The sequence below is a fragment of the Bombus pascuorum genome, chromosome 11, assembly GCF_905332965.1.
Source record: "Bombus pascuorum chromosome 11, iyBomPasc1.1, whole genome shotgun sequence".
NCBI lineage: Eukaryota > Metazoa > Arthropoda > Insecta > Hymenoptera > Apidae > Bombus > Bombus pascuorum.
The window spans coordinates 9,866,134-9,893,541 of NC_083498.1; the positions used below are offsets into that span (position 1 = coordinate 9,866,134).

General features: G+C 41.8%; 1 protein-coding gene across 4 annotated transcripts in view; it reads right to left on the reverse strand.

Annotated features, from left to right (window-relative positions):
• LOC132911838 (serine proteinase stubble-like) overlaps positions 1–27,408 on the reverse strand; it is a 77,015-nt gene that overhangs the window by 40,695 nt on the left and 8,912 nt on the right. The window contains exons 2-3 of one of the 4 annotated variants that reach the window (XM_060968829.1): positions 16,458–16,648; positions 14,932–15,197 (exon numbers count right to left, since the gene is read on the reverse strand). The gene's annotated coding sequence lies outside the window, so the exon portion shown is untranslated. The other 3 variants (XM_060968828.1, XM_060968830.1, XM_060968827.1) reach the window with 3 other exon arrangements.

The window sequence follows — 27,408 nt, forward strand, 5'->3', positions numbered from 1 at the left end:
CACCGATGTGAAACCTTTACAACCGGAAGTCCGAGCGTCGGGTGAAAACGCGCGATTCCTCGCGCGCCTCTTTTTATGGATCGCCTTGATCCGGCTCCGAGAGCCTATAAGGGAAAAAGAAAATCGCGTACGAGTTCCGAGTAACGCCACTCCCGTTTTCAGGCTCGAGAGCCTCGGAGATAACGCCTCGATCATCACCTATGACCTCGACTCGAGCTTCGAGAGTGGACATTTATCGCGAATAGCTCATTCGAACTCGTCCCTAAGCTCGCTTCTAATAGCCAGCAGCGTTTTAGCACGCACGCCTACTACCGCTTCTTACGCTGCTTCAAGATAATTACCGCCGATTAGCTGAGAGAAATCGTTCTCCTATGGGAGAACACTTGTGAAGCTCGCATACAAATGGCTGGTAATCGGAATTTAACGTACAGACGGAGGATGCATGGAAATAAAGGAGAGGCGCTCGTTGTCTCACTGAATCTTTGCTTTAAACGAAATGGAAAACGAGCGACGATCCTCTCGGTATTTTCTGTACTTTATTTCCTGTTTTGTTCTTCGAAAGCAAACGTTAGAGGATAAGAGTAAATATTATTGGCAAGGTATTATCCTTCTTGGCTAAAATATCCCATTTACCATTTCCAGACTGAAGAAAGCTGAAGTTTCATCGTTTCCTTTGTACCGTACGTCTTTCTTCAACCTATTCTCAACCGTTCTTTCTTAAAAGTCTATATAATGCAGCGTATAGGAATACGTACGAAACGTATTTGCACGTATTTCTACTTTCGAGTGTCATTCTTTGTTCTAAACGTGTCATCTGTTATCGTACTTTCGTGGCGATCTTCCGTCTTCTTGGTTCCTAGGTTTAGAGACTGGAAGATCGAGGACGATGGAAAAGTCGGTGGATCTCTCTTAAGAAGGTCGTCGGGTGAACGCCATGGGCGTCGGCGTTGCCTGGAGAGAAGCTGAAAAACTCCAACAAAGCCAGAGAAGGAAGAGACGAAGAAAATACAGACACGGAGAAACAGATAAAACCGATGTTTGAGGAATCGATCGGAACGATCTTAAAGGCGTGGACATCGTCTCGTAGGTGGTTTTCCAAGTGAGAAATAGCGAGAAAAAACAGGAGCTATGCCAGAGCCACGAGGAGATATTCGGATTTAAATCGATGATTGGCAAGGTTAGATTCTAAGTGGCGACCGTTTTGTCCCGGTAGAAATCTCGCGTTACCATTTAGAGCAAGCTGCTACTGCTGGTACCGGTAAAATTTATGGCGGGCGGTGTATGACTGTTAGAAAGGGTGTTTCCACGACGGACGATGCATTTTAATGGCGACAAGGCCGGTTGGCCGGCTATTGCGCCACGGAGATGTATAGCGTCTACGTTTTCTCGCGTATCGTCCACACTCGAGCTGATTCGTCCGACACGAGTCTTTCTCTGTTCTTTCGAATTAATCTCTCTCCCAGGATTCTTTCTCTCAGATTAACTCGGTAAACGATTACAAGATGCGACGACGAGTTTCTACGGGTTTCTCGAATAGAAATTGCCCTAGGTATTAGTCCACGAAGATGGTAACGCTGGAGAAATTCTACGATTGCTTCCTGGTCGTTTCTAGCCGCTATTACTCGCAGCAGAGTTGCATATTACGCGTAAACAAAATAAATGAAATATTCTGCAACGATCGTCATTTTTTAAACGAATACTTCCCTCGTGGAATAAGATATACAACCCTGTTCATAAGTGCGACGCTTAGGACGATTAGGAGAAGATATTCCTCTATTTTCCTGAGCTTCGCCTTGTTCAAACGGATATCTCGATCGGTAAGAAACGTCTACGACAACGCGAGCGATACGCTACGGAATATCGTGGTTGGATCTTCGATCGATCGCGACAAATGCATCGCTCGCGAGATCGTAAATTTATGAAGTAGCACGATGGTAATAATTGGTGTTATCTCGGGCACATCGCTATAAATCTCAACCCCGATACATCCAACTAATCGAACTATGTTCGAACATAGGACGATGAATACTTATAGATCGATTCAAGAATTATATCGTTTAATTTCAATGATATTTTATCCAAAACTGAAATGTTTTATGACGCGTATGAGATATTATATTGAGAAAGACAAATATCTTAATAAAAGGTAATTGATGATTGTGTATGGATGGGCGGAGTCGTAAAAATATATTTCTGAAGCGACCTGTATTCGCACGTGGCAACGCTCGCGTCGAGGCGGTACGCGATCAATGCCACGCAATATCGCGATCGTTCGCATCATGCAGCTCGATCTTCGATCGCGATCGCGCGATCCAGCTTGCTACAGGGGGTAAAAGTGACCCACTTTGGCTCGTGCACGAGAGCTCTGTGCCAGCGTACACGCATTCGTTTTTACAGGGTGATCACGAACGCGTTTGAAAATTCTTGCGTAAGTCAAAAGTAAACTGTCGATGTTTATGCGTTTACAAGAAGTCCAAAGATGTTAGAACGTACGGAATAAAGGGAATCTTTGAGACGTAGTACTTACAATATTTAGTAAACGAATCGAAAATTCCTTTAGTCTTCACTGTTTTAGTCGTATTCATAGAAATATTTTACAATTTACGTAAACGTCCACAGTCTGGTAATACGATTTCTGATCTGCAACGAGTTTGTCTCCTGCGTGGTTCAATGAACGCCTGTGCGCAGGGTCAAAGAACATCGGAGGACATCGAACGCATTAAGATAAAAGTTGGAAATATAAATCTATTTTTAAACGATGTTAGAGAATTTTCCTTGACTTTCGTCAACGTCGTAAGAGGCTAAAGTAAAAGTACAAAAACGTATATATCATAGATACGATCTGAGCAGGTAGTCGATTATTTACGAGGATGTCGCCGTGATTCGTCTTACGCGATTTGCCACAGTGTAAATATTAATTTAACCCCGCGGTAATCGTGATTTTCACCGACATTACGAGCGGAGCCCGGCAAGATCGGCGACCGTACGAATGAATCAATAGCCAAGCACGACGCACCGTTATTACGCGCTCGTATTAATAACGAGCATTAACAGACGATACGCACCGCGGCCGGCTGCGTAAAACACGTAATTACACCGCGATATTAATGATCGCCATTAATTCCACGCTGAAAATCGTCGGCCGTTGATGCTCGACGCCACCTAGAAACCGGCTTTCGATTGACACACATTCTCTCGCCCGCTCGCTCGCGTACCAAAGAGCCCATGGTTCAACTCGACGATCGGCCACGTTCCTGCTAATTGTTTTCCGCGAACTGTCTACCTCGAAAATTTATACTCTCTGCCTCGATCAGGACGAATGTACACTGGTACCCCAAAGTATTTAAACAATTACCATAGAAAATATTTATGTCGATGTTGGGTGTATCATACAAAACACATCGGTATTTCTTTAGCACTGTAACGAGGCACGGCTGCAACGATTATCTTGGTAAAGTTTGAAATCAATCTGAAGATGTATATACCGTGGCATCGATAGTGATGCATCGCTAGTGGTACAAATTAAAAAATGTAAGTCACAGAGGAGCTTTTTAAGCCAGTGTTGTCGTAAAGCTAAGCTAAGATTATAATAGTGTCTGACGCAAAACTGATGGAATTGTAAATATGCCGTTTTACATGATAAAAGTAGGAACACAATGTAGACTTATCCTAATTTTAAAATTCTATCCAATAAAAGTAAATCTGAAATGTTTTCAATCGTGCCACTATCAATGCCAAGCAACGATATAGAATATATATACATACACTTCAAGTATACATACATTTCTTCCGAACTTCACCATTATCACGTCAGTGCTAATGAAATTTCAAAATGATTCGTGTAACTCTCATAACAATTCATAAAAGGTGCCTACAAAATTTCGAATACTTCCGTATATCTGTATATCATAAGTAGTCGGTAAGATCGTCGATTTGTTTCTCGATGAAAAAACGTTATTATCTCGAAAGGCCGATCTCCATTTGAAACGCTGACTTCTCGCGATTTCAGGCGTTCTCCGGATACGAAAAAGAACCGTTCGCGAAAAATTCCGCGCCATTACCGATTAATTGCTGATATTTTACCCGAAACATGGGCGAATTAACAGCCAGAAGATTGGATTTTTCTCGGTGGCCACCGATAATCGTTTTTACTTCTCCCTTTTTCTGTACGATCTCGCGTGCTTTATCGATCGAAGGATTTCGGCGAGGAATATTCTTCTGCGGACCACCTCGAAACCGCTTTACTGACCGGAGGCTGTGCGTGTACAATTGTTGGCACACATTCGACGCCATGGCGAGGCGATCGGATCCGGAGGATTCAACCGGTTCGCCGGAATCGATTTTTTCTTGCTCGAACATCGCGGCTCGCTAGTCTAATTAACCGGCTCGTTCGCTCCCTGGCGCCATCATTTTATGCTTTTCCGTTGTCCCCCGTGCAATCCCTGAGTTTTATGGATGCAGATTGTTGTACCGAAGAAACAGTAAAAATTTCATGTCTTTGCCAGCATACTATAAAATGTTCAATATTTTGACAGATAATATAACTGTGTTGACGTAAATTTACATTTTTATAAGTACAGCTGAAGAAATAGAATCTAAGCAGAAATTTTTCCCATCTGCTAAATATTTTGCCGAGCACTCTATTTTGAATATTTCGTACATTTTTCGTGAATACATAAAAATCAGCGGTCTGCACATTACGTATCATCGTTCACTGTTTTCTATATCTTTCTAATCCACTTTATTAAATCGTAAAACAAAAGTGCACCAGTTGCGTCGCTAGCGTTATGTACAATCAAACGATCTTTAGATAAGATCAGAAATTTTTGGATAATTATAACGTTGGTGATGGCGAATATGTTGAACCTATCTTTCCTCGAAACTGCATTACACGATTCGCTCTAGACTAGAATCGCGTGTAGGGAAACGGTATTGGAAAGTCGTTGCTCTCAGCATTCAGCGAGGCGCACCTACGCGGCAGTTGGGGCCAGGTTTCGAGGAAATGCCAATCAACGATCGATCAACGATCACGCGTTTGATTCGAGTTCGATTCACGATCGCGAAGGGACAGAAGAGAGCAGATGAAAATGCGAAGCTCGTTCGGCCGTGCCTTCCCACGAGCGCGATGTCTCCCGTTTCACTTGGCACGGTCGATAGCTTCGTGGCAGCCCTGCTAGACGAGATGTTAATTATTCACGATGATGTATGTATTATTAGCCTTGCAGAGGAACGGGCCTGCCGGTCTCGGACCTCGCATTACGTCCGTTTTATGGAAAACGACCAATTTCCTCACTCTGTGTCTTTTCCAGACTCTCCAGACACAGTCACAACCCATGCGTCCCGGCGACGGACGTCCATTTGCCTAATCTTTCGCATTTTCTAATCCAACACTACGCGAAGAATACGATCATAAATATGGAGACAGCTACTTGCTACATTTAAATATTATGAATACTCTAACCGATTAATATATTTGAGATTCTTCGTGTTAATAGGAATTCTTACGTATGATACACGCTGTACATCATCAGTGAAGTTCGGTAGTTACTGTATGATGTACATGATGTATCTTTAATTACGAATGTATTCAGAAAGCGTTAACTAAAATTATTGCTGTAGGTAGAAAAGTTTATACGACAGTCGACATTCTTTATTCTTCCTTGAATTCTGGTGTTATTTTTATGGAAGAAACATTACCGATTTTTAAGAGAATATACATAAGAAGAAACAATTCAGCTACTCCTCTTCCTTATTTTCTTTTAATGTTTCAAGTGCGGCGAATATCTCACTCGAAGTAATTGAAATCGATTCCTGCAAGGGGCACAGAGTGAACATGTTACGCACAATGCCCGTCAGCGGAACCGTGGGGATTTCAAGAGGCAAACGCAACGAAATCCGCGGACTAAATTTATTGCCACACCGGGTTTTAACGGGCTGCAACCATTGACCCTTTGCGGTCCCTTGCCAGGCCACCGGTTGGTTGCACTGTAAATAAAAGCCAGTCCGGTGGCTGGTGCCGTGTGTACCGTAAAACAGGGTTACTAAAGTCGTATGCAACTTTGGCGTGCACACGCGCGTGTGTCTTCGTTTCCGTCGCACCGCGTTGCGTCGTATCTTTTAAAGCTCCCATTTGGCCCGTGTACCGTTTGCGACCGGATCGTTTCGTGAATCGTGCCCGCTAATTGGATTCGCTTAAAACGATCCCCTGTGCTACGGCTCATTAATCTCAGATATCGTTGATATTGCGAGAGGAGAGGATTAATGCGAGTTAAGCAGATAAAACATGGAATGGTTTAAGTGATTTTTTTGTAAAGAACGAAACAGTTAAAGTGTAGCATCGATGTTGTAGATTACCTTCCAAAGTAATTACACCGATATCGAACGAGTTGGGAAACATACAGGACCTTTAACTTTCCTTATTCTTCTGCGTTTCCCAATTACTATCCCCTTTTTAATTAAAAAATAACGGAGCACGATACGAAATTCATAATTTGTAACAAAGATAAGAAAAAAAAATATATATATATATATATATATTTCACGGATATTTGAAAATAAATTTCCCAAATCTGTGGAACGAAACGAGCAAAATGACTCGTACGTCTATTAAAATGAAACGAAGAAGAAATAGGAAAAACTAGCTTCCGTTTGGTATACGTATCTGTATCGTCTACTTTTCATATTTTACGAGCGGAACAGGCTGGCAGGACATCGTGGCACGCCATTTGGATTCGATCCGACAATATCATCCCCGATCCCATTTATCATGAACCGTCGAGGCACCGCTGGTAGTTTTGCGAGCGAACGGTTCGATAAATTTCAACGCGGCCTCCGATTGCCACGGGAAATAGGGTCACGATCGCTAATGGCCGTATCGGAGATCGCTTATTTCCAATCCGATGTTGACAGAAAAGTCGATACCTGTGAGTGGAATACAGATTTAAGGGCGGAGCTGCGGCCACAAGCGAACGACCGCTCGTCTACGCGTTCTAATTAGAGTATTTCAACTCGAAATTTCCCGGTGAGCTGCGTGCCTCTGATAATCAGCAATCGTGATGTCCGTGCCTCGCGATTTGCATCGAGATTTCGCGACGTACGTGACGAGGGTGTGTATTACACGCGGTTACTATCCTTTCAAATAAGAGTAACCATTTGAGAATTTGCTGAAACAGATTATGGTCCTATTATGATTAAGAGACGCGAAAGTAGCGAGAATCTAATTTTTTAACGATCTAAGGATGCGTTAATAATAGCAAAAAAATTTTACGCTTGATAATAAATCTGTCGTCGAATAATACGTTGTTAACGATAAAATTTCATCCGAGGATGCAGTTTTCTATTTTAGAAATCCACAAAGTCCAACTAATTCAATATTATACGCAACACAAAAAGGTTTACTTCTCTAACGTTATTAGTTTTTCTGTTGCAATAAAATTTGAAGGAAGACGCCGTCAGCCATCTGTATACCACAAAAAGAAGGAGTTAAATGGAACACGGAAACGAACAGTGGAATGCAAGCTTCCGTCACAGCTCGTAACAGCGGTCTCAATCTATCGCCGGATGTTTTCACAAGAACCCATGTCCCCGTCATTTCCGATCAGGCAATCGAACCATCGCCGCCTGTAATATCACTCGATTCCCCGTGGATCGTTTCGCTGTTTGTCGTAATTGACCACCATGCCACTGTGTGTCCCACGAGAATTCCACCGATACGTGACGAACTTCTCTTTATTCGTGTCGCGCGTCCACCCTTTCCTCGTCACGCGTTTCAACCTTGTTTACCTTCGTGATAGGTTAATCGGTGGGTTTCAGGCTTAACAATAGTGCACAGCGAATCGAGGTTTCTTTTCTTCGTAGAACCTATTGTTAATTAATTAGCCACTGTCATTTGCTACGTAGCTACCTACTTTTCTTACGATATATCTACATGCATACATTTATATGCCGGTATATAGCGAGTAAATAGTGGCGATTAATATCGTAACCTAAAATGAAATTTCATATTTCAACTTTAGCGACGTAGCGTTTAGAAAATATAGGAAGCTCTTGAAATTCAGCGTGTCAGTATTTGTGCAAGAATAAAAACTATAATTAATGAAAGAGCATCGCGCTGTATTTTCTGCACGTCATCGCCGCATCATTCATATTACGAGCTGTACAAAAAACACGAGACCTAGATTTTGTTACATTCAATTATCATATTTATTGTAACCGTATAATCTATTTCATAATGAATTAAGTGGATTTTATAATCCAATGCATCGTATTTTCAGTGCGTCAAGCTCAATATACACGTTCAACGTCTTTTATTCTAAAGTAGAGATTACTAATTAGTGATACACCACACTGATATATGTTAAAAAAGTTACCTCCTTTTCTCGTAATTGAGACGTATCGAATAAATCGCGATAACTAATATCTCCGTGCATTTAAAAATTTTAATTTTTGGGTCAACGAAGTAGAAACTACATATAACGTAAACAAGTTTTCAATTTGAAGCCGTATTTCAAAGATTACCAGCCAACTGGATACCTTTTAGAGCTACTCTCCGCGGCACAACAAGTGCTTTATCATGTTCGTCGATACAATTCCAGGCGTTTTTCACGCGCCGTCGGTCGTTCCTCGAAGGCTAATTAGCCGGACCACGTTAACGACCGAACGCTAATCGAGACGCGAGAAAGCGCCCGTGCGAATTAGCCGCGTTAAACGACCGACGTTTCGCGAATTCGCGTTCGATCTGCCGATTTTGGGTCAAATACTACAAGCATTATCTCGCAGATATAGAGGACAAATCTTTTGTGGTCCAGCGACCGTGACGATGAAATGGTTTAACGGCCTCTTCCGAACCGCAACAGAAATAATATAATAAGTAGAAGAGAGAAAGGGGTCGATGGAAACGCAGAGAGAATTTTTTGCCAACTCATACTACCCATTATGTGTCTCTATTTCAATCTGAGTGACAAATAAGCTGTGGACGTTTATGAAAATTAATATATCTATGAACTACGTATGTACATTTGCTAAATGAACGGTTTAGTCGTGTATCGTTAAAATAACGATAAAGTTTCAAAATATTTTATACGACACATAGGAACGATACGAAGATAACAATTTTCTATGGTAAGTAGCCAAATAATTTCGTGAGCCAGTACACATCAAACGACGAAGATGCAACAATATAATTTATGTAAAATAATTTGTATATTGTCGTGTTAATTTGTTCCGTATCGTCTGGCAAAGAACGAAGCTTGAAACTAGAGCGAAATGGTTAATGGTTGGCTGATCAGTAGCGCTCGATTCGAGAACAAAGTCGACCGTATTGTGGTCGACCTGGCTGCTGGCTCCCGGATGAAATTAACACCTGCGACTTTCGATGATAGCGAACTCGGATCGCTCGAGCGCGATATCCAAGGCAAGCGGCGCGATTTAATCGGGACACCTGGATGGATCGTCCGTTCGTTTTCGCTTCCATCGACACCGTACCAAACGATACCAAACGGAACGATATCACCGGTCTTTCTCTATCGCGTGGAACAAAAGGATTTCTCGGTGACTAGGTGAAAACCTGCCAGGATAGTATCACGAACCAGATCGATATCATGCCTTGAATTCATAGTATATCCTATGGATTCACGAAACTCTTTCTCCAAGTTATTGTCTTTGGATCGGTATATAGTAAAGATGTTTGACCTATAATGATTCTACCTGGCCTAATTATGGACAAAATTCTATAACAAATTAAATGGAGAATGAAATGACAGTTTTTTCACTATATACTATGATTTCAATTTATAGAAAGAGAAAAATAAAAAATAAGTCCTGTTTGATTTATCGATTTATTTAACGATTGTCTATTTAATTTTAAACAGTTCTTCGCTTATATGCGAATATTTCATTCCTTTCCGAATGATTCTGGTTAAATTACTTACGATATCGTAATATGTACAAGCCATTTATAGGCGTACGACGCTACTAAATTAACTAAACTTCCAACAATACGTTTCACGAAATGTAACACCGGTAACGAGAGAAACGCGGATAACCGTTTCATTTTCACTTCGTCGTCGCTATGCTTTCGAAGTTCTGTTCTCCATCTGCCTTGAGTGGAACAAAAGGATTTCTCGGTGAAACGTAGCGAAGGGGATCGATCGATATCTACATAGCTTGGAAACCTCATAACGCCACATGACTTTACAGTTCTAGACTGGCACGCGTTCTCCAGATATACCTGCTTGTCCTTTAACCTGTAGCTACAAAAACCGTATCCTCGTTCTCGTACCTAATTCGTTTAACGGTGATTCTACTGAATTTTATTCGAAGTGAAAGTGGAAGCTCGCTGTGAAAACTCGGTCGACCAGATAACCCGTGGGACATAGTCGTTAGACAATCAGAAAATAGGGTATCTCTGTTAGCGAAGAAACTCGTGACGAATCGATATAAATCTCCATAGATAGAATCGTTCTCATTCGGGATGCAACGATTGCACTCCGTGCTTTCGAGGAGCAAAGTCATCGTAAGCAATGAAACGACAAGTAGGCGACTGGAACGAGATGAAAGACTGTCTAACCCACTTAAAGAAACACAGACCAGGCAAGAAACGGACGAAAATAAACATCGCACGCGCGTAAAATCGTCATTCGACTCTGTTCCAGCTACTGATTAAACGTCTACAGCGATTACGACAATGACCGAAGTTCGTTCCATCGAACGAGACGCAAGAAGAAGAATCGTAAGTGCAGCACGAAGTGGGTCGATTCGATTTTCAGAAGGAGCGCGGCCACTTGGTCGTGTGGCACTTTCACTGATTAGCTCTACGCTACTGTTCAAACGCATCGTCCTACCGTCTTCGAGCCATCTGGCCAGCCAGATGATGGCTTTTACAGTTAATCACGATAACACAGGCACTTTCTCGGTGAGATATTTTTGGATGCCATTTGAATATTCGTTAGAGTATATTTTATTAAGTCATTGGCACGCACAATGCCAAACCGGTCTGGCACATCGTGGCTATTTCTTATTCGATTTCGATCTTATTCGATTTTTACGGTGGCTAGAAAAAGTATTTGCATATATTCTTGATTTCCAACGAAGCGTTCTTTCGTCACATATTTCGATCTATTCTTCCATTGTCAGACAATTCTTTACGTTTGAGAAAAAACGTAATTGATTTTTCGTTCGAATCTTACGCGTAAAATTTAAAATATTCAAACTCGTCTCAGTCCTTTGAAATAAAAGTGAGATTGAGATATGAAAATTCGAGAAGACGGAGAAGATGTCTGAAATGGAAGTGTTATTTATTCAAGGAAGATCGAGTTGAATCACGAATTACGAGAATAGAGCAGGGCAACGACTGGTTTCCGGATAATGGATTGCTTGTTTTTGACGCGTGTTTCTTTGTTTCGCGACGGAGATACCTTATTACATAGTCTCGGCTATTTGAAACGACTTAAAAAAAAAAACTAGTCTAGACGAGTTCTTCTCTCGTCTAGGTTGGTTCATGAAACGTCAAAGATTTTACGTCAACGAATTAGATACGCTGTGATAGATACACCAATAACGATAGGGTAAACTACGCAAGATCGGACTAGCTCGCAAGAAAGAAGAGATTCTGATAAGTTTTACGAAAATAATTCTACGATCCGGTCATCGTAAGGACGATATTCGCGAGTTCTCTCAATTTCGCTTCTCTCTTCGACAGCTCTTCCAACGAATTGCTTTCTAACGACGCTGGCCAATTTCGATACGCATGCTTTCGTGTCGAATCGAGTCGAATGCATCTTTACAGCCAAACGATTTCTAACTCGACTTTAAACTCAAATATACCAACTATGTTTTCCCTTGACAATCGTTTGTTCGATTTTCTAACGACGCGGCGTCATGTCGTCGACTCTTTCGAATTGAATCGAATGAAACGATAGAAACAGGTGTCCACACATGTACACATGGTTTCTGTTCCACGAGACACGAGAGCACGATGTTCCGACGCCGACTGGGAGAAAGTAAAAGGGACAATAGATATTCATTGTACGCGTTAGAAGGCGGCGGGTTACACGATCTCGCGCGATTTATTGCCCTGTACCACGGTGCTTTTCCGTTCCGACCTTCTCCATTCTCGTTCCTTCGCCATTCAGAACGATGAACGTTGCAACAGCATTGAAATTTAACAACTAATATAATATAAAATCTTTATACGGAGAATCCAAGGAATAGAAATTTATGTTCATCGTCGTCATTCGTGATTCATAAATGAAACTCGAATAATATATTTAATGAATATTCATGAATGTCGCATTTCTCCTCTTTTATAGGAAATCAATTTTAAGATTCAATATATGTATCATCAATCAATTTCACATTAAAGCTATCTTTTCATTTGATCTTGAGGATAAATATATTCTACGATTACGAACATTGAAAAATAGAAAATAGCCGTAAGAAGTCCATGAATTAATAAATCATTATTTTTTCGATACATTTAACGATGTTTTTCAAACCGCTTAAAGAGTTACTGAATTTCATCTATGGATCAATGTACATACGACGATGAACCATGTCTACGTCATTCAGAGTCATGTGAAATTTTATTGTCACACGAATCACCATCGAAGTAATTTATTGGTACCGTATGTCTTCCGAGGACGTCGCTTTATAGACTCCTGATTACTTCCGGTGATACATTCGCGAGCGAGCGACTAGTCCGCGTCGATTACGCGGCTCGATTTTATCGTGATATATTTATTTGCGTTTCCGATCTGTTCGCGAACCGGTTTGTCCAACAATGTATAACGAGAATACGACCACGTAGCCAGCTGACGATTTATATAATAAAACCGATCGATCTGAATGAATCACGAACTCTATTTTTGTTTTCCATCTTGATTTATGCTGTATATTGACGGAGTGGTTTTTAGAAAATTTATGGAGATGGATAAGTGGTTTGAAAAACAAAACTGACGTTAATCACATTATGCTAGTCGATTTATATTCGATAGATCACAATTATCCAAACACTAGAATATCCATTTATTTATTTACTTATCTACTAAATCACGGGCTCTAGCTCGATGGTACAAAGAAGAAGAGGAGTTACAACAATGAATAATGGCTGTACAACAAAGAAAACAAGAAAAAGATATAAATATATAAAAAAGAAGACGGCCAGAGGAAGTTAAATTATGATAACACGTCGGAAATTAAATAATTGCAATTTTCATTGCATTGCTGCGTCGTCTGAACTTATAGTAAGATCCAGAGAACAGATAGATTTGTTCGGAGATACTACTCGAATAATTGCATAATTTGATAACAGGGTCGCTAAATCTAAAATCACTCGAAAGGAAGTCAACCCGGAAGACCAAAAAAGCATTGAAGCTACCATCAAACTTAACAAGTCGAAATAACAGATTTTAAATAAATCGAAAATTTCAAAAAAAAAAAAAAAAAAGGAAAATTCAACTAGAATCCTAATTCGAATCCTTAATATAGAAATCAAAGTCGAAGACTCTATCAGAGTTACTAACTCAATGAAAACATCTGTGTTCGAAGAACAGGCAAGCTAATTATGCACGATCTGTCCGATTTCCATTAGCGAGGGCTTCACGAGGCTCGTCAGACCTTCATTTTTGTTATTCGGAAGGCGTGACTGATTCACAGGAATTAAGTCACTTTCGTTTTAACCTGCCTGAGCGGAATACCAACGATAAAGTGGTAATTCGTGTTATAACAGCCACCCTACTTGGGTTCGTGTTAAACACGTCGCAGAAAATTGCTGAGAATTCACGAACCTGACGCACGATATTTCTTCGTTTCCCAACAAGAGTGGTCGGATTCGGCAGCCAAGTAGGTCGTACGTCTGCTTTTAAAAGCATTCTCTAAGAACGCTGCTAATAAACGTTCCAATTGCGCGATCGTTAATGTATCTCGCGAAAAAAAATTTACGAGCTTCGTGGTTCGCGTTTATTATTTTTTCTCACGATTTCTATCCGCTGTCGAAGAGAATTGAAATGTACAGAGAGATGCTGTACGGAAGAAACAGTATTATTCCGGCGGGAATTCGATAAACTCGCCGATGAGAATTTTTTTTCAGATTCACGAAGTCAATGAGCATGAAAGCTAGCTGGAGCAGCTGTCGGTTCGAGGAAAATTTTCCTAGTAAAAGATCGGTAACCTAGTTCGCGACATTCCGCGATGTCTCCGTGTTATTATGCGTTCCTCGCGGAATGTTTTTGCCCACGCAAGAAAGTATCTACATAAGAAACAGTGATCGACAGATGTTCCAACAAGTTTCGTAAAAACGAAGAATCTCCAACCTGGATTACAATCGCGTTCCGTGTCTGTTAGTCACCGCAAGTTTCTTGTGAAAAACTTTCGTGTATATTAAATATCAACATAGAAAAGAAAATTCTGAGAACGAGCTGAAACGTTATGTCGAGTGTCGGAACATGACGCAGAGAATTACAAAATATTAGGTCATTCTCTAAGTAATATCATCTACGTGTAACTTGTACACGATATGTAATTTCGAAACTTTAAAAAATTAAGTTTACCGTGTATGAAGATCAAAGCAGGAAAACATAGGGTGTAAATAAATATTTGTCAATTTTAACGTCGCTTTGTAATCGGACAGAAGAATTTTCACGTGACACGATGGAAAATGAAAATAACCTGTTCAGCCTAAAGATGTTAGTCTTTCAAGAATACTTGGTAAGTTGCAGGAATTTCGTGAAAACAAAGGTACGATTATTAAGACAGCCAGTATTTTTAACATCTCTATAAACATTACGAGAATTTTCAAAGGGATAATATGCGCGTGCCTAACTTCAAAATCAAATACAAGGAATAATCTTACTCGTGGTAAAATCCAATTAAGATCAAATAGGAGGCAATGTTACGAAATGGTGGTCTAATAAAATAAAAAAAAGTCAAACTCACCGATTTGAAGCAGCTCTCACGTTCTGCGAAGCGGAGCATTCACCCTTTCTTCATTCTTCATCCATTCCTCTGGATCCAGGATCCTCGACAAAAACCTCTGGTCCTCGCGAGAACCCAGACACTGGATCTTCTTTGATCACGATCACATGTGCCACTGAACTCCGAGGAACCACCCCGTGTGTCTGTTCTTCTGGTCGAAAGGTGAAATCCAGTCGAATCCAGTCTGACTGGATGACTGGACGCCTCTTGGATGATTCACCTGTTGACTTTTCCACGGAAATCGATTCACCGTCTACGATCTCGAAGAAGAGAAGAAGAAAGAGAGAGAGATAGAGAGAGATAAAGAGAGAAAGAAAGAGAAAGAGAAATTGAGACACGTTTCGACTACTGTTCCTAAACGACGTTCAATTAGTATCGAATCGATCACGATCGATCGTTCCCTTCGTGTAACTCCGAACGGTCGATCATCCACGATCGCAGTCACGTTTCACGGCTAGATCCTCAGGTTGAATGGGAGCTCGATCGATATCAGACTCCGTTGATCGGTCGGTTGATCGCGATCCACGGAGGTAGAGGCCACGTCGGGCTCCACGTGCACGCGGTTCGACTACCGGTCGGGCTTTGAGGATCGGCTGATTGCGTCCAGCGTGGACGAGGAACTCGTGGTGGAGAGTAGGGAGCCGCGTGCCTGCAGAAACCACGTGCCGTCTCCCGCCAGGAATACCGGCTTTGATTTCCAATCTCGCTCGTGTCTTTTAATAAGAGGCTATTATAGAATCAAATATTTCGAACTCCATTGTCTTCGTGTCTTCCTCGTAAAAATTATCTTACTAAATCAAATTTCTATAAATGTGTCCAATCTTGTCTTGGTGTCTGATTTAACGAACCGGTATTACTAAATCAAATTCACGAAACTCTATTGTCTCCTTTAGAACAATGTTCGTATGCGTGGTTACGAAATGTTTGAAACAAGGTTGAGAGCGTTTGTCGTAGCTAGACAGTGGTTTAAAATGGTCTATCAAGATATGGTAGATCGGAATAAATTATGAAAATCGTTACAGGCACGAGTGACACGTGCGACCAACACGGCGCGGCGCGCGAACCAACACTACGAGCGACGACGACCCGAGGTTTAACAATCGCATCGACACCGATGTCGCATCGAGGACAGACGAAACGAAACGTAAACAGCCGATAGCGGCACAGGCCTGAACGATCGAAAGGAAAATCCGTCGCGGTTAATTTCTTCGACTAGGAAAACAACGCGTGATTGGAGTTATTCGTGCGACCTGTTTCGACGATTCGACCGAACCTAACGATAAGGGAGGACGAAACGTTGGTTTATCGAAGTACACGGTTGTTCGAAATACCTTTTGTATATATCGAACGGGGAGAACAGGGACAAAGAATGGAGGAAGAGAGAGGCGGAGAAAGGGTGAGGCAGGGAGGCCGTTATACGACGCAAAGAGAAGATCGTAGATATATTTACGTATGTAAGGTATACGTATATGTACGTAACTGCCTACCAGTACGGTCCCTCTCGCCTTTGGGCGAAGTGGGTCGACCTCTTGGAGAACAGTCGAGGCCGACGGCCTCCTCTCGCGCTACCTGTCTCGTCCGAACGTCTAGTCCTGTGTCTCCTCCCTCTGTGGACATCGCTGCGAGCCATCGTTAGAAGGATCGTCTCGATACTCACGTCCCTAGGATATTATCTTGCCTGTGAGATTGTATAAGATTGGTTAAATGAGAATGGAATTCGATGGTATCTATAGTGGTACACGAAAGTATTTGAACATCTATCGTAGGAAATTATATTCACATTGTTGTATATGTTATGTAAAATATTTGGAATTTTCATTAGCACTGTAACGAAACACGGCTGTCACGATTGTATCGATCAAATTTGAAAGCAATTTGAAGATTATAGAAATTACAAGATGTTTACTTCAAGTACGTTTCATAAAAATGAGTAAACAGCATAAATATAGAAATTGCAGGATATCGCAAATATATATTTAACAAAAATTAATACACAGGATGGCTGATCTTAAGTATACAGTAAGCGTTGCATATAGTTCCACTGAATATCCAAGTTTATTAATATAATATGATTATTAGCCTAAAACCTAGTCCCATTAGGTAGACTATTATTATAGTACGATCGTTCGACATAACTGTTGTAATTCATGACATTACTGGTGTAGTCGTTCTTATTGTGAAATCGAGTGAGGTAAAAGGAACATGAAGCGCGCGAGCACGATGATAGCAAGCCAAGAGAAGAAGATGGAAAGGATAGGAAAACGAAACCTCGCCTCTCCGCGGCCAAGGATCATTAATATTCCTGCATCGGCTGATTTCTACGGGAAGTTTTCGAATTGAAATATCGCCACGGCTTTAGACACAACCGAAACGCGGTCTACGCCTCTCGACGCCACTCTCACCAGTTTTTGAAGTTTTCGCTCTAATTCGCTGGCCTAACGAGTACCGTCTTCTACGAACCGGCAAGAAAAATTTGCTGCGCAACCACGTCCCCGTTTAATTGTTCCTCTAATTGACTAACTAATTCGTTTCTTTCATTCTATTTCGGATTGTATATCGTTACATCAATTGTTTTTCCCTACAAGAAGAAAGAAGAAAAGGGTTTAAATAAAGTGTACTTACGTATTGAAAATTAAATGATATTAGTCCATATATAATAGAGTTTATTAATATTTGCCTACTATCTATTTTTCTTTCGATTGGGAAAGATTCGATTAAATTAGGTAAAATCAACTGATATTTCGTTCCAACAAACGCAGTTTAGATAAATGGAGTTGTACTGTATTTTTAAACGACAGTGTAGACGAGCACCTTCTATTTGCTTATTCCGTGAATACGGAATTGTAGCAGCATCTACGGTTCGCTTGTAGCTTCGAGATAATAGCATTTGAATATTTACTTTCCCCGAAATTGCTCGTTCAACTCGAGCAACTTAATTACATCGCAACGTCATGGCCGGAATATCGCCACTTATTTATGAATATTATTATGAAAGCACAAACGCTCGAGTTTCCTTTCTCAACAACTTCGTATCGTTTATATTTGCATTCTGAAACCACTCCTACAGAATTTCGATCGTTATCAGCTAGATATATATACTTAGATGTGCCTGGTGAAAGATCTTTGGCAGAATAGAAACACCTTACGTGGAAATAAGACACTGTAACGTTGCTTTTCGATCTAAAAAAACAATTCCACCTGTCAATCCTAAAAAGATGAAAAATAGTGCAAGTTTCGAGTGACTCTAATAAGACGATCGAGCATCTGGATTTCTGATAGAACAGTAGAGAGAACGGTGAGAAGAGAAGCAAGACAGGTAAATCGTTGACAGTCATAGAAACAATGAAGAAAGAATCGCTTTCACGATAAATGGAGAAACAGATGTGGCGTTAAGGACATTCGTTGGGAGATAATGCATCGTGTGTATCGAGCGCAGCCGGACGCTCTCCGACGCGAAATGCATTTCCTTTCTCGGCTCGTAACTGGTGCGTACGCCGCGGAAATAATGGCCAATTCTGCATACGCGTTCACCATATTGTTACAGAAGGTTCCTCGTTGATTATCTGGCACAGGAGAAACTTTTTAGTTTCGATATCCCATGAGGATTAACGCCGCGCGCAGCCGACGACGTGTAGATAATTGCCGACAAACAGAGCCACTCTTCCAATTAGTCCGCAGGAATTAACACGTTTCACGCTGAGCATATTTAAAGCTATCGTTTCATCGTATTTACTAGAAAATAATTACTATTGTCACGAGGTTAACAAGGCAAAATTGTATTTTCGCGAATAGCTTCTAATACACGGTGTCTTAGTGATCATGACACAATCGACAAGGGAGTGACTGTACGTAAAAGAGTAAATCGACAATATAGGGACAAATGATATTTTTAAGACGATCGAGTTTGAAAATTTGTCAAGTGAATATATTCGAATTTAGTTAATTTTGCATTGGACAGAAGCGAATATACCAAACAAATTTCCGAATTGAATTTTCTAGATACGAAGCGCCGCGCCGTGTAAAAAATTTTATTTTATATTTTCGATCCGCTTTTTCACGAATAATTAGCAATTTACCGATTGTACCGTGATGATTGGAACATCCTGTATAACGAACTATTCGTCAGCGAACAGTTGGGTTCGTTATCGTTTCGGTTTTTCGTCGCGATGATTAACAACGCGAAGATTTCACAGATTTCTCATAGCGTCCACATGCCGGGTCCGATCTAATCACGGAAAAATACCGCGACGTTTCTGCACGCTGATAACTCGACGACCTGGTGAAAATTGCCGCGTTAATTAAGCCGCTGCTTTGTATTAAACGCGTCCACTAATTGCGAACGCGTGAGCCAAGATATATTGCGATGAGCTAGATACCGAAGAGAGAGAAAAATAGAGAGATAGAAGGAAACGTTTATAGGAGGCTCGCGAGTCCTGGCCGCGTATAAAAATCCGGCGATTCAGAGTGGAAATGTCAGGTAAACGCCTGATGAAACCGAGACTCTTTTTCCTTCAGGTGGTAAATGGGTAATTGACACGATTAATTAACCCCTTTTCCGTACTACGCTCTCTGTTCCGCATTGTCGTTTCAACTGCCTCGACTCCTAACCTTTCCAGCAAGTTTCACTTGTAATCTCCTATTATTATCTGACCGTAATAGAAACCTGACGTGATTTAAACATCGATATCCCTCAAACTCGTTCAGTTTACTGTTCTAGGCTTTTCGACGTGACAATTCCCTCGTTTCTGTTGATGTGACACGAACTGCCTGACCTATGTAAGCTTACGAAATGTGAATAAGTATTCTAGGGCAACGAGTACTTTTATCGTGTAATGTAAGTAGTACACCTTATCGTACAGGTTGGCTAATACATCGTATAGGAGAGAAATAAATTTCTCAATTACGTTATCGATATGGTATGATTTCTTTGGCTAATGGGAAGACACCAAGACACGTTGCAAAGCTCGAGGAGATCGAGACACGCGGTTGAGATGCATTTTCTTTTCACGGTACACTTGCGTCGCGTATATCGCGGTCGCCGTTGATTCCATTGTTTCCAGCCGGACAACGGAGGTCCGACAGGACTACGTTGAAAAAGGAATTTCTCCTCGTTGCTTAACAATCGCTTTCTTTTTTCACTGTGACCCGTTCGACGTTCTTCTTCCCTTCGTCGATGTCTCTCTTCGTGACGTTATCGAGCTCAGCTACGTTTATCGGATTAGAGAAGTCTTCCTCGAGGATCAAAAGGAAACTTACGTGGCACTGCTTCGCGAATCGGCCAATTCATAAAACATAATAGCTGTCCTAAGATCTTCGAGCGGAGGTGTAACAGTGCACGTCCAAGATCAATCTGCTTGCAATTTTAATTTTCGTTCGGTATCTTTGTTGCGATATCCTTCGCGATCTTCGATAGGAACGCAGCGGTAATTGTATCACGCGAAATCCGGCTTTAACGTTACGGCATAAATCGCGTAGGCAATCTTGGCTTTGCATACATTTAAAATACATGGGGGACCCTCTGCGGGGGACCAGACTCATTTGGAATGCGTGGTGGCCCGGGGATGCACGCAGCCGATTAGCCGAACCGGAATTCACCACGCCACCGAATGAGATGACTTAGAAACCGTCCTCCTCCTTCCCATTTCGGTCATCGACGTTACACGAATGCTCGAAATTGCTGCCTCGGCTTGGTCTCGTTAATTGCGCCTCGTTATAAGAGTAGCCGCGTAGAAAATAAAAAAGAAAACGGAAGAAAGAATAATGGAGGAGGATGCACTTGGTTGTTGCATCGACGACGACACGCGTGTTCGAGTTCGATGGGTTTGCTTACCACGGGGTGGCCCCGAGGTATTCCACCGAGAAAAATGTAGCAAGTTCTTGTTGCCTTGTAACGATGCGTGCTAAGTGAAATTTTAATTAGGACGGCCCTCTTTGGATCTCGTGTAAGGGCTTGCTAATTGCGCGTGTGGGCTCCTTCGGCGATGATACGAGATTCACGACCACCTACGCCGAGAGTTTTAGGTTAGAGTCGCAGACTGACGGAGTGCTTTAGCAATTTATGCCTGAGAAATGTAGTTTCGGGAAACGTTTCCACATAATGTTATACGGAAACGAATTTTAACATGTCACTTTTGCGGCGTTGTTTATAGTTTTCGGATTAAATATGCAAAATAAAAAATTTATTCCAATATAATTTATATGCGATATCTTCTTCTTTATTTATATGCGTATATAAAAATACGAATACGTACGAACGTTTATCTAAAGTGTAATAATCATCTCCATGTTAAAGCCGTACATCGCAATTTAGACTACGCTGTTTAGATAATCCTCGAAAATCATTTTATATCTCCATATCCGGTAGAATATTACCGATTCAAGTGAACATTTCATCGCTATCCGGCATCAACTACGTTAACTATGTAAGTACATGTAGCAGAATTTACCGACAGTATGGGATTTAATGGAATCAATATCCGTTCACTGGGAAACTTGGAAACTAGAGTTGAGCTAGATAAAGCCGCAACTTTGAATATTGCTCGTTTCGACGAGCCACAGCCTTGATCGTTGCAGGCACGACAAGGAGAAACACAGGCGAGAATGAAACTGGCACGAGGCATAAATTCGATTCGCTGCGCCGGTTCGTGCCGAATTTTCGTGGCGTGTGTGCGCCCCTAATTGACACGGACGGCGATGGCAGGTTTACGACGGTCTAAAGAGGAATTTCCACGGGCGAAACCCGCAGGTTTATTGGACGAGACGCAGTTAAAAGGTCCCCCTTTACGGAACCTGTCACGCACGATTCCGATCTCTGACTCTGTACATTCTTCCCTTTCCCTTGGCGACGAGCACGTTCCTCTTTGTCGCGTTTTCGTTTACCCTGCGGTTGTGCCAAGTCTTCGTCCTCTTCCTCCTCGACGGAAGTGGGTCACTTGGACCACGGCCGACCACAGAGACAACGGCTCGTCGTTCAATTGAATTTATTTACGCCACTTCGTTCATCGCGTGTAATTGAGTTCGATATCGATCGAGATATCCTCTTAGTCCGTGTCCACTTCTTACCTTCTATCCTTTATTCTGTCTTTCAGACTCGTTCGCCTTTGCCGGGCAGTTTGCTTCGAGAGTACTCTCTTCGTAGAGGGTTGGTCCGATGGAATATTACAATCCCTGGTCATCCAATCAAGACCACTCGACATCTACGATATTTTTCACGTTTCTTAGTGAAATTAAGCGGCGTAGACGAATTCTAGTAGCATGACTTTATTAATTACTAAGATTCAAAGGCTCATCTCGATAATGAATGGAATATATTTGTAGCAGAGTGAAGGCAACTCGTGTAATGACTGTTTTACACCGTGTAAAGTCAGGAATTTTAATTTAATAAGCAGCGCAACGAGCCACGAAACACGCTACATAGAGTGAAGAGAGAACCAAAAAGATCGTCGAGAACACACGAATCTCTCTTGGATTTACTATGTTGGTCGTAACACTTCCGTAAATTATACAATAAAATCCGAAGAACGGTGTCATTGGCGGCAGACGGGTCGTCTCGTTTTAGCTTCGTCGTTATAATCCTCTTGGGTCTTAGACGATCGAGTTTACATTTCTCAACAGCGGTGCCACTTCGCAAGTGCATTAGGGAATTGTATCCATAATACTGTCGACACATTCTTAACTAATACATTAACTAATACAATCTTAACTATCTAAAACTTAGATGCTAGGCTCTTGGTCGTACCGTTGACATAACTGCTGGATTTCCGCTTCTGTACATTTTAACGAAAATATTTGGCAGGATAAACGAAACTGTAATTATTAACTAAACCGAAGATACTTTAAGATTCAGCGTGAAGCTGGCATAACGCGTTGAAGAGATAGTCGAGCCTGTTGCAGGGTCGACTCTCTCTTCTTAATTATCGACCACGTCTCCAACAGTATTCCCGTTCTCGTCGTGGCCCCTTCACGGGAACGCACTTGCGTTTAATTGCTTTTCAAGGACAGAGAAACGACGGAAATGGAGGAGCAAACGGGCGATCGATCTGCAGGACGAGCCACTCGATACGTTTTCTTTTTCGCCTCCTTACTTATTCTTTTTGAAATATTTGTTTTATTTTTAATCGTGAGAAGTTTGATGACGGTTATGATGCTTGGACGAAGGGCTCCGTTTATTCTTTCGCAATATTTGTTTTATTTTTAATTGTGAGAAGTCCAATGGTGGTTGATAGCTGGGTTAAGGGCCCTGTTTATTATTTTGTAACGTTTCTTTTATTTGTAATCGCGGGAAATCGTTGATGGTGGTTGATGATTGAATTAAAGGCTCCGTTTATTCTCTTTTAATTGCCTCCGCTCGATACCCCCCACTCCTCCTCTAGCCCTCAGAATTTCCAATAAACTTAACAAACGTACGCGGCGGTACGACGAGTGCCAGACGTGGCAATATATTTTAATTAACTCGATATCAGCGATAAATACCAACTTCGCCACGAGTTTTTTGGTACAGTTAAAACACAGTTAATCGCATACCTGACGATGAGCCATGTTCTTTCCGATATTCGCCCCTCCGTGCTTCGTTATTCAACTGATTCCGAGATCTATAAGAAATCGAAACTCTCGAGAAGCGTTTCTTCTTTCTCCTTTTCTAAACTATTCGAAATCGTATTTATCGCCAGGGTTATTAGCGACCACCTATTACAAGACAATTAAAAATAACTTAATTATTGGAAGATAATTCGTTAAAAGCAGGAATATATGCTGATACTTTTTGTAGTCATTACACATCGTGTATAATAACTGATATTTGTACGACGTGCGGTGTGTCGCCGTTGGTCGTCACGGTGGTCAGAAACGTATAAAGACGCGTTGAATAAAATGTGGTCGAGAAAAATGGAAATTGCGAGAAATAAGCGATGATTCTAGGTATTTTCGAGGGAATTTCCCAAAGGCTAGCATGCCGAGAGGCTATACGTTAGGGAGCCAGGGATCAAGAACCACTATGCACCATCGATAACGTTCACGCATTCCTGTAACGTGTCGCAGAAACGCGAAGAAAAAGCGGCGGCAACACGCGATAACGGTTGCCGGGATCTTCGTCGTGTCACTGGGTCGCAATACACATTTTCTAGCGGCATTTTCTGACCCCGCTTCTCGCCGCATCCGTTCACCACGGGGTACACCGGAATGATGATAAATACAAGGAGAAACATTTCCTAGGGGAGATATTAATTTGTTCCGTCGAGCCAAGCGTATAGCAACAGGGACGCGATATTATACTACCGCTCGTCTATACTTTCCGTGTATTTTGTCATTTTCATATTGACAGCTTTGTATCTCATCTTTACGTCGCCCAGAGCTGTGTTTACATACTTCGATAATCCGTACTTTAGTATCTTCAGCTGTCTTGGATATCTTTACAATCTTTAGATACTCTTTGTATTATTTTTATTACGGTCTCTCATCAATTCTTTTCTTTTTTTCTCTCACGATATTGGTTATCGTTCTTACGGCTTATAATTCCTCGTGGTACGTTGGCGCTTTCGTTTTAGTGGAATCCCTTTTTTCTTATCTTCGTGCTATTTCCTACAACGCGAATCTCGAATAAATAAATTATAACGATGATCGACGAATGAAATTCCTCTTGCCGAAATAAATCTTGAAAAGAGTGCGAATCTTCAGCTACTTATTTGTTATCTAGTCCCTTCGAAAATGTCCAGGAAGTCTCGTCAACCGATTACGCATTTATCGACGCGGCTGTTTTAACTCGACCAATGAAATTCGTACGCGTAATTGATGGGATCAACCGGTGCCGAATTTTTCATCGAGTTGAAACCATCGCGAGGTATCATGGATTACGAGGCGCAATTAAACGAAGCACACTGAGATTTATCATCGCGAAGCTAATTAAAAAGTGGGAAACGAGAGATCGTCCGTTCCGTTCTGTAAACCGGCATTGGCCCAGTAAGAATCTTCGTGTAACATTCGGCTGTAAAATTAACCATTCGTTCCGTACACTGTCTCTTCCAGCTTCGGTGCACTCGAATCCCTCGATTTATCTTATTTCGCCGGTCGGCGAAGTTCTTAGCGTCGCCGATGGTATTTCGATACATTGGCGAGCTTAAGTCTCGATCTTCGTTTGAGATACGACGTCTCGTACGATCTGGCCGTGCTCCAACATTCTTTCCCCCTGGTGATTTTACTTTGTATACTACGACGATGTATTGTCGACTACGACGAACGCCGAGCGAATACCGGCGATATTTCGACGTTATCGCGAACGCAAAGTTTAAAAAATTCGTCAAAGCATAGAACGTGATAAGAATGGGAATATCGGAGTGTCTATCGGTGCTTGGTTTTTACCACTTTACATTTGTTGAGAAAATAAGAGCGGAAATAATGTCGTTTTGAAGGTTTACCTTCATTTTCTAAAATTGCGTCCTCGGTACCGGTTATTGTCGCCAACATGCGAGTAACGTTACGTAACACGCGGTAATTTTCGGAATCACGAGATCGTCGGCCTGATAAAAAGATGGCGAATAAAAAGGAGAAGGATGAAAGTGCCGGTTGGCGAGACACGTGGTTTCGTAATAACGTTGAATGGGAAGAGGAAGCAGATGGAAAAAAAAAAAGCAGGTGGAAGTCGTGGGTGGAAACGAGCCAGTCTATTGTTTGTCACGGGCAACGATCTTGACGCTTTGCCTGAGTCTACAAGCGCGTGTATGCGCGTGCTCGTTTCGCAGAACGTTGAAACAAACGCGGCCTTGTTCTGCAAGTTAGACGAAACCTTGAACAGAAGATTAAAAAGGTACTAACGTTAACTTCTATCCTTCTAATGGACTTTTAATCTCTGTTATCTGTTTCGCTATTGGTCAAATACCATAACTGAATCTCTCAGAAGCTGCTGATCGACTTGGCTTTTTATGGGCCTTCTGATCGAACACGATTCCATCGCACGAATACACGATTACACAAACATACGGCACACAAGTACTTTTTGCAGAGAGTTTCTCGATTGCAAGTTGCAGAAGTACGCAAGAAGAAGAAAACGCACGTTCGTTGCGTGTGCATTAAGCGTAATCGAAGCGTTTCTCGAGTAGCAAAAGAAATCATCCACGAGGATCGACGTTTCTGAATGAACGGACTGTCGCTGGCGAAACGAAAGCCTCAATCAGTTTGCAACAGCGCGTGTGAGTCGGCATAACGATGGGGACAATGCACACTGGTGAAAGTTTGCACGCAGACAAGATGCAGAGGCATTCGTCTCGGGGATGCGCGCTGAGAACAGAAATCTTTCGCTTCGCCGTGATTCTGTCGAAGGAACGTTGCCAACTATAGATTTCGCGAACAAGCAGAACGTACATCGTATCCTTCTATCCTGTAAATGCCGATGAAAACTTCTTCGAATCACCTGCTGCCGCTTCGTGGTTACATTTTAATATTGCAGAATATTATTATTTTCACTGCTCGGATAGACTTGGGTCAATGGAAACGTGACGATCGTGCGGTTTCAAGCGATAGAAACGTGCCGATCGACGATTTCTTTCAGTAACTTGGAATAGTGGCTGTCCGACGTTTGAGAATATTATTATTTCGTCACGTATAGAGTCGTTTAATAAGATCCATTCGGTTTCCAGGTAATAAGCTCGGGATTGTCGGCAATTTTACATTTCGAATTTCTAAAGAAATCCAAGGCGACGAGAACGATCGTAGAGAGAGAGTCGTTCGTTCGACTTCGCGTTTGACTTGCTTCCAACCTCGTTTCTCACACGTAAATGGGGGAACGATTTGCGAGAGAATGGCTAACCGTTCACCTCGGGGCCACAATCTTTTTCTCTGTCGGAGCCACTTGTCCCTGTCATCCCCGAAATTGCATTGTTGCACGCGAACAGAGACACCACGTTTCGAAAAAACATCCTCCGTCTTCCAGTACTTTTACCGATCGTTCTTCTTAAACGTCGCCCCGTTTATGTATTCGACGCGACGTTTAACGATTCCACTCGTCCTAACAAAAAACTTCCCTGTCTTCCATCCTCGTTCATGTTTGCCGTAATTCGAATTGTTACTTCCTGTCGTTAGAGAATTTCTTAAATTTCAGAAAAACACGAGAGAATCGTTGTCGGTACGAAAGTGTTATTAGTTGCAGAGAAAAATTGTTAATACGCCAGGTTTCGATGTTCAACGTGCCGATACTTCGAGATCCAAAAGATTAATCCCAGTAGTAGGTTTGAAGCACAAAAGCTCATCGTAAAGAGGAGGTTTCATCTCGGTGAAATAGCGAGGGGAGTTTGTCGCGATTGGAGGCCAATTGGGAAAAGTTACGCTTTATTCTTCGACAAAACGGCTGGTCCCCGATCGCCTCACCCTCGATAGCCTCCGATAATCGAGGCTTGCGGCTTAAAGCCGCCCTTTTACCGCCACGATCGTAGAAAAAATATTGCCGATGTT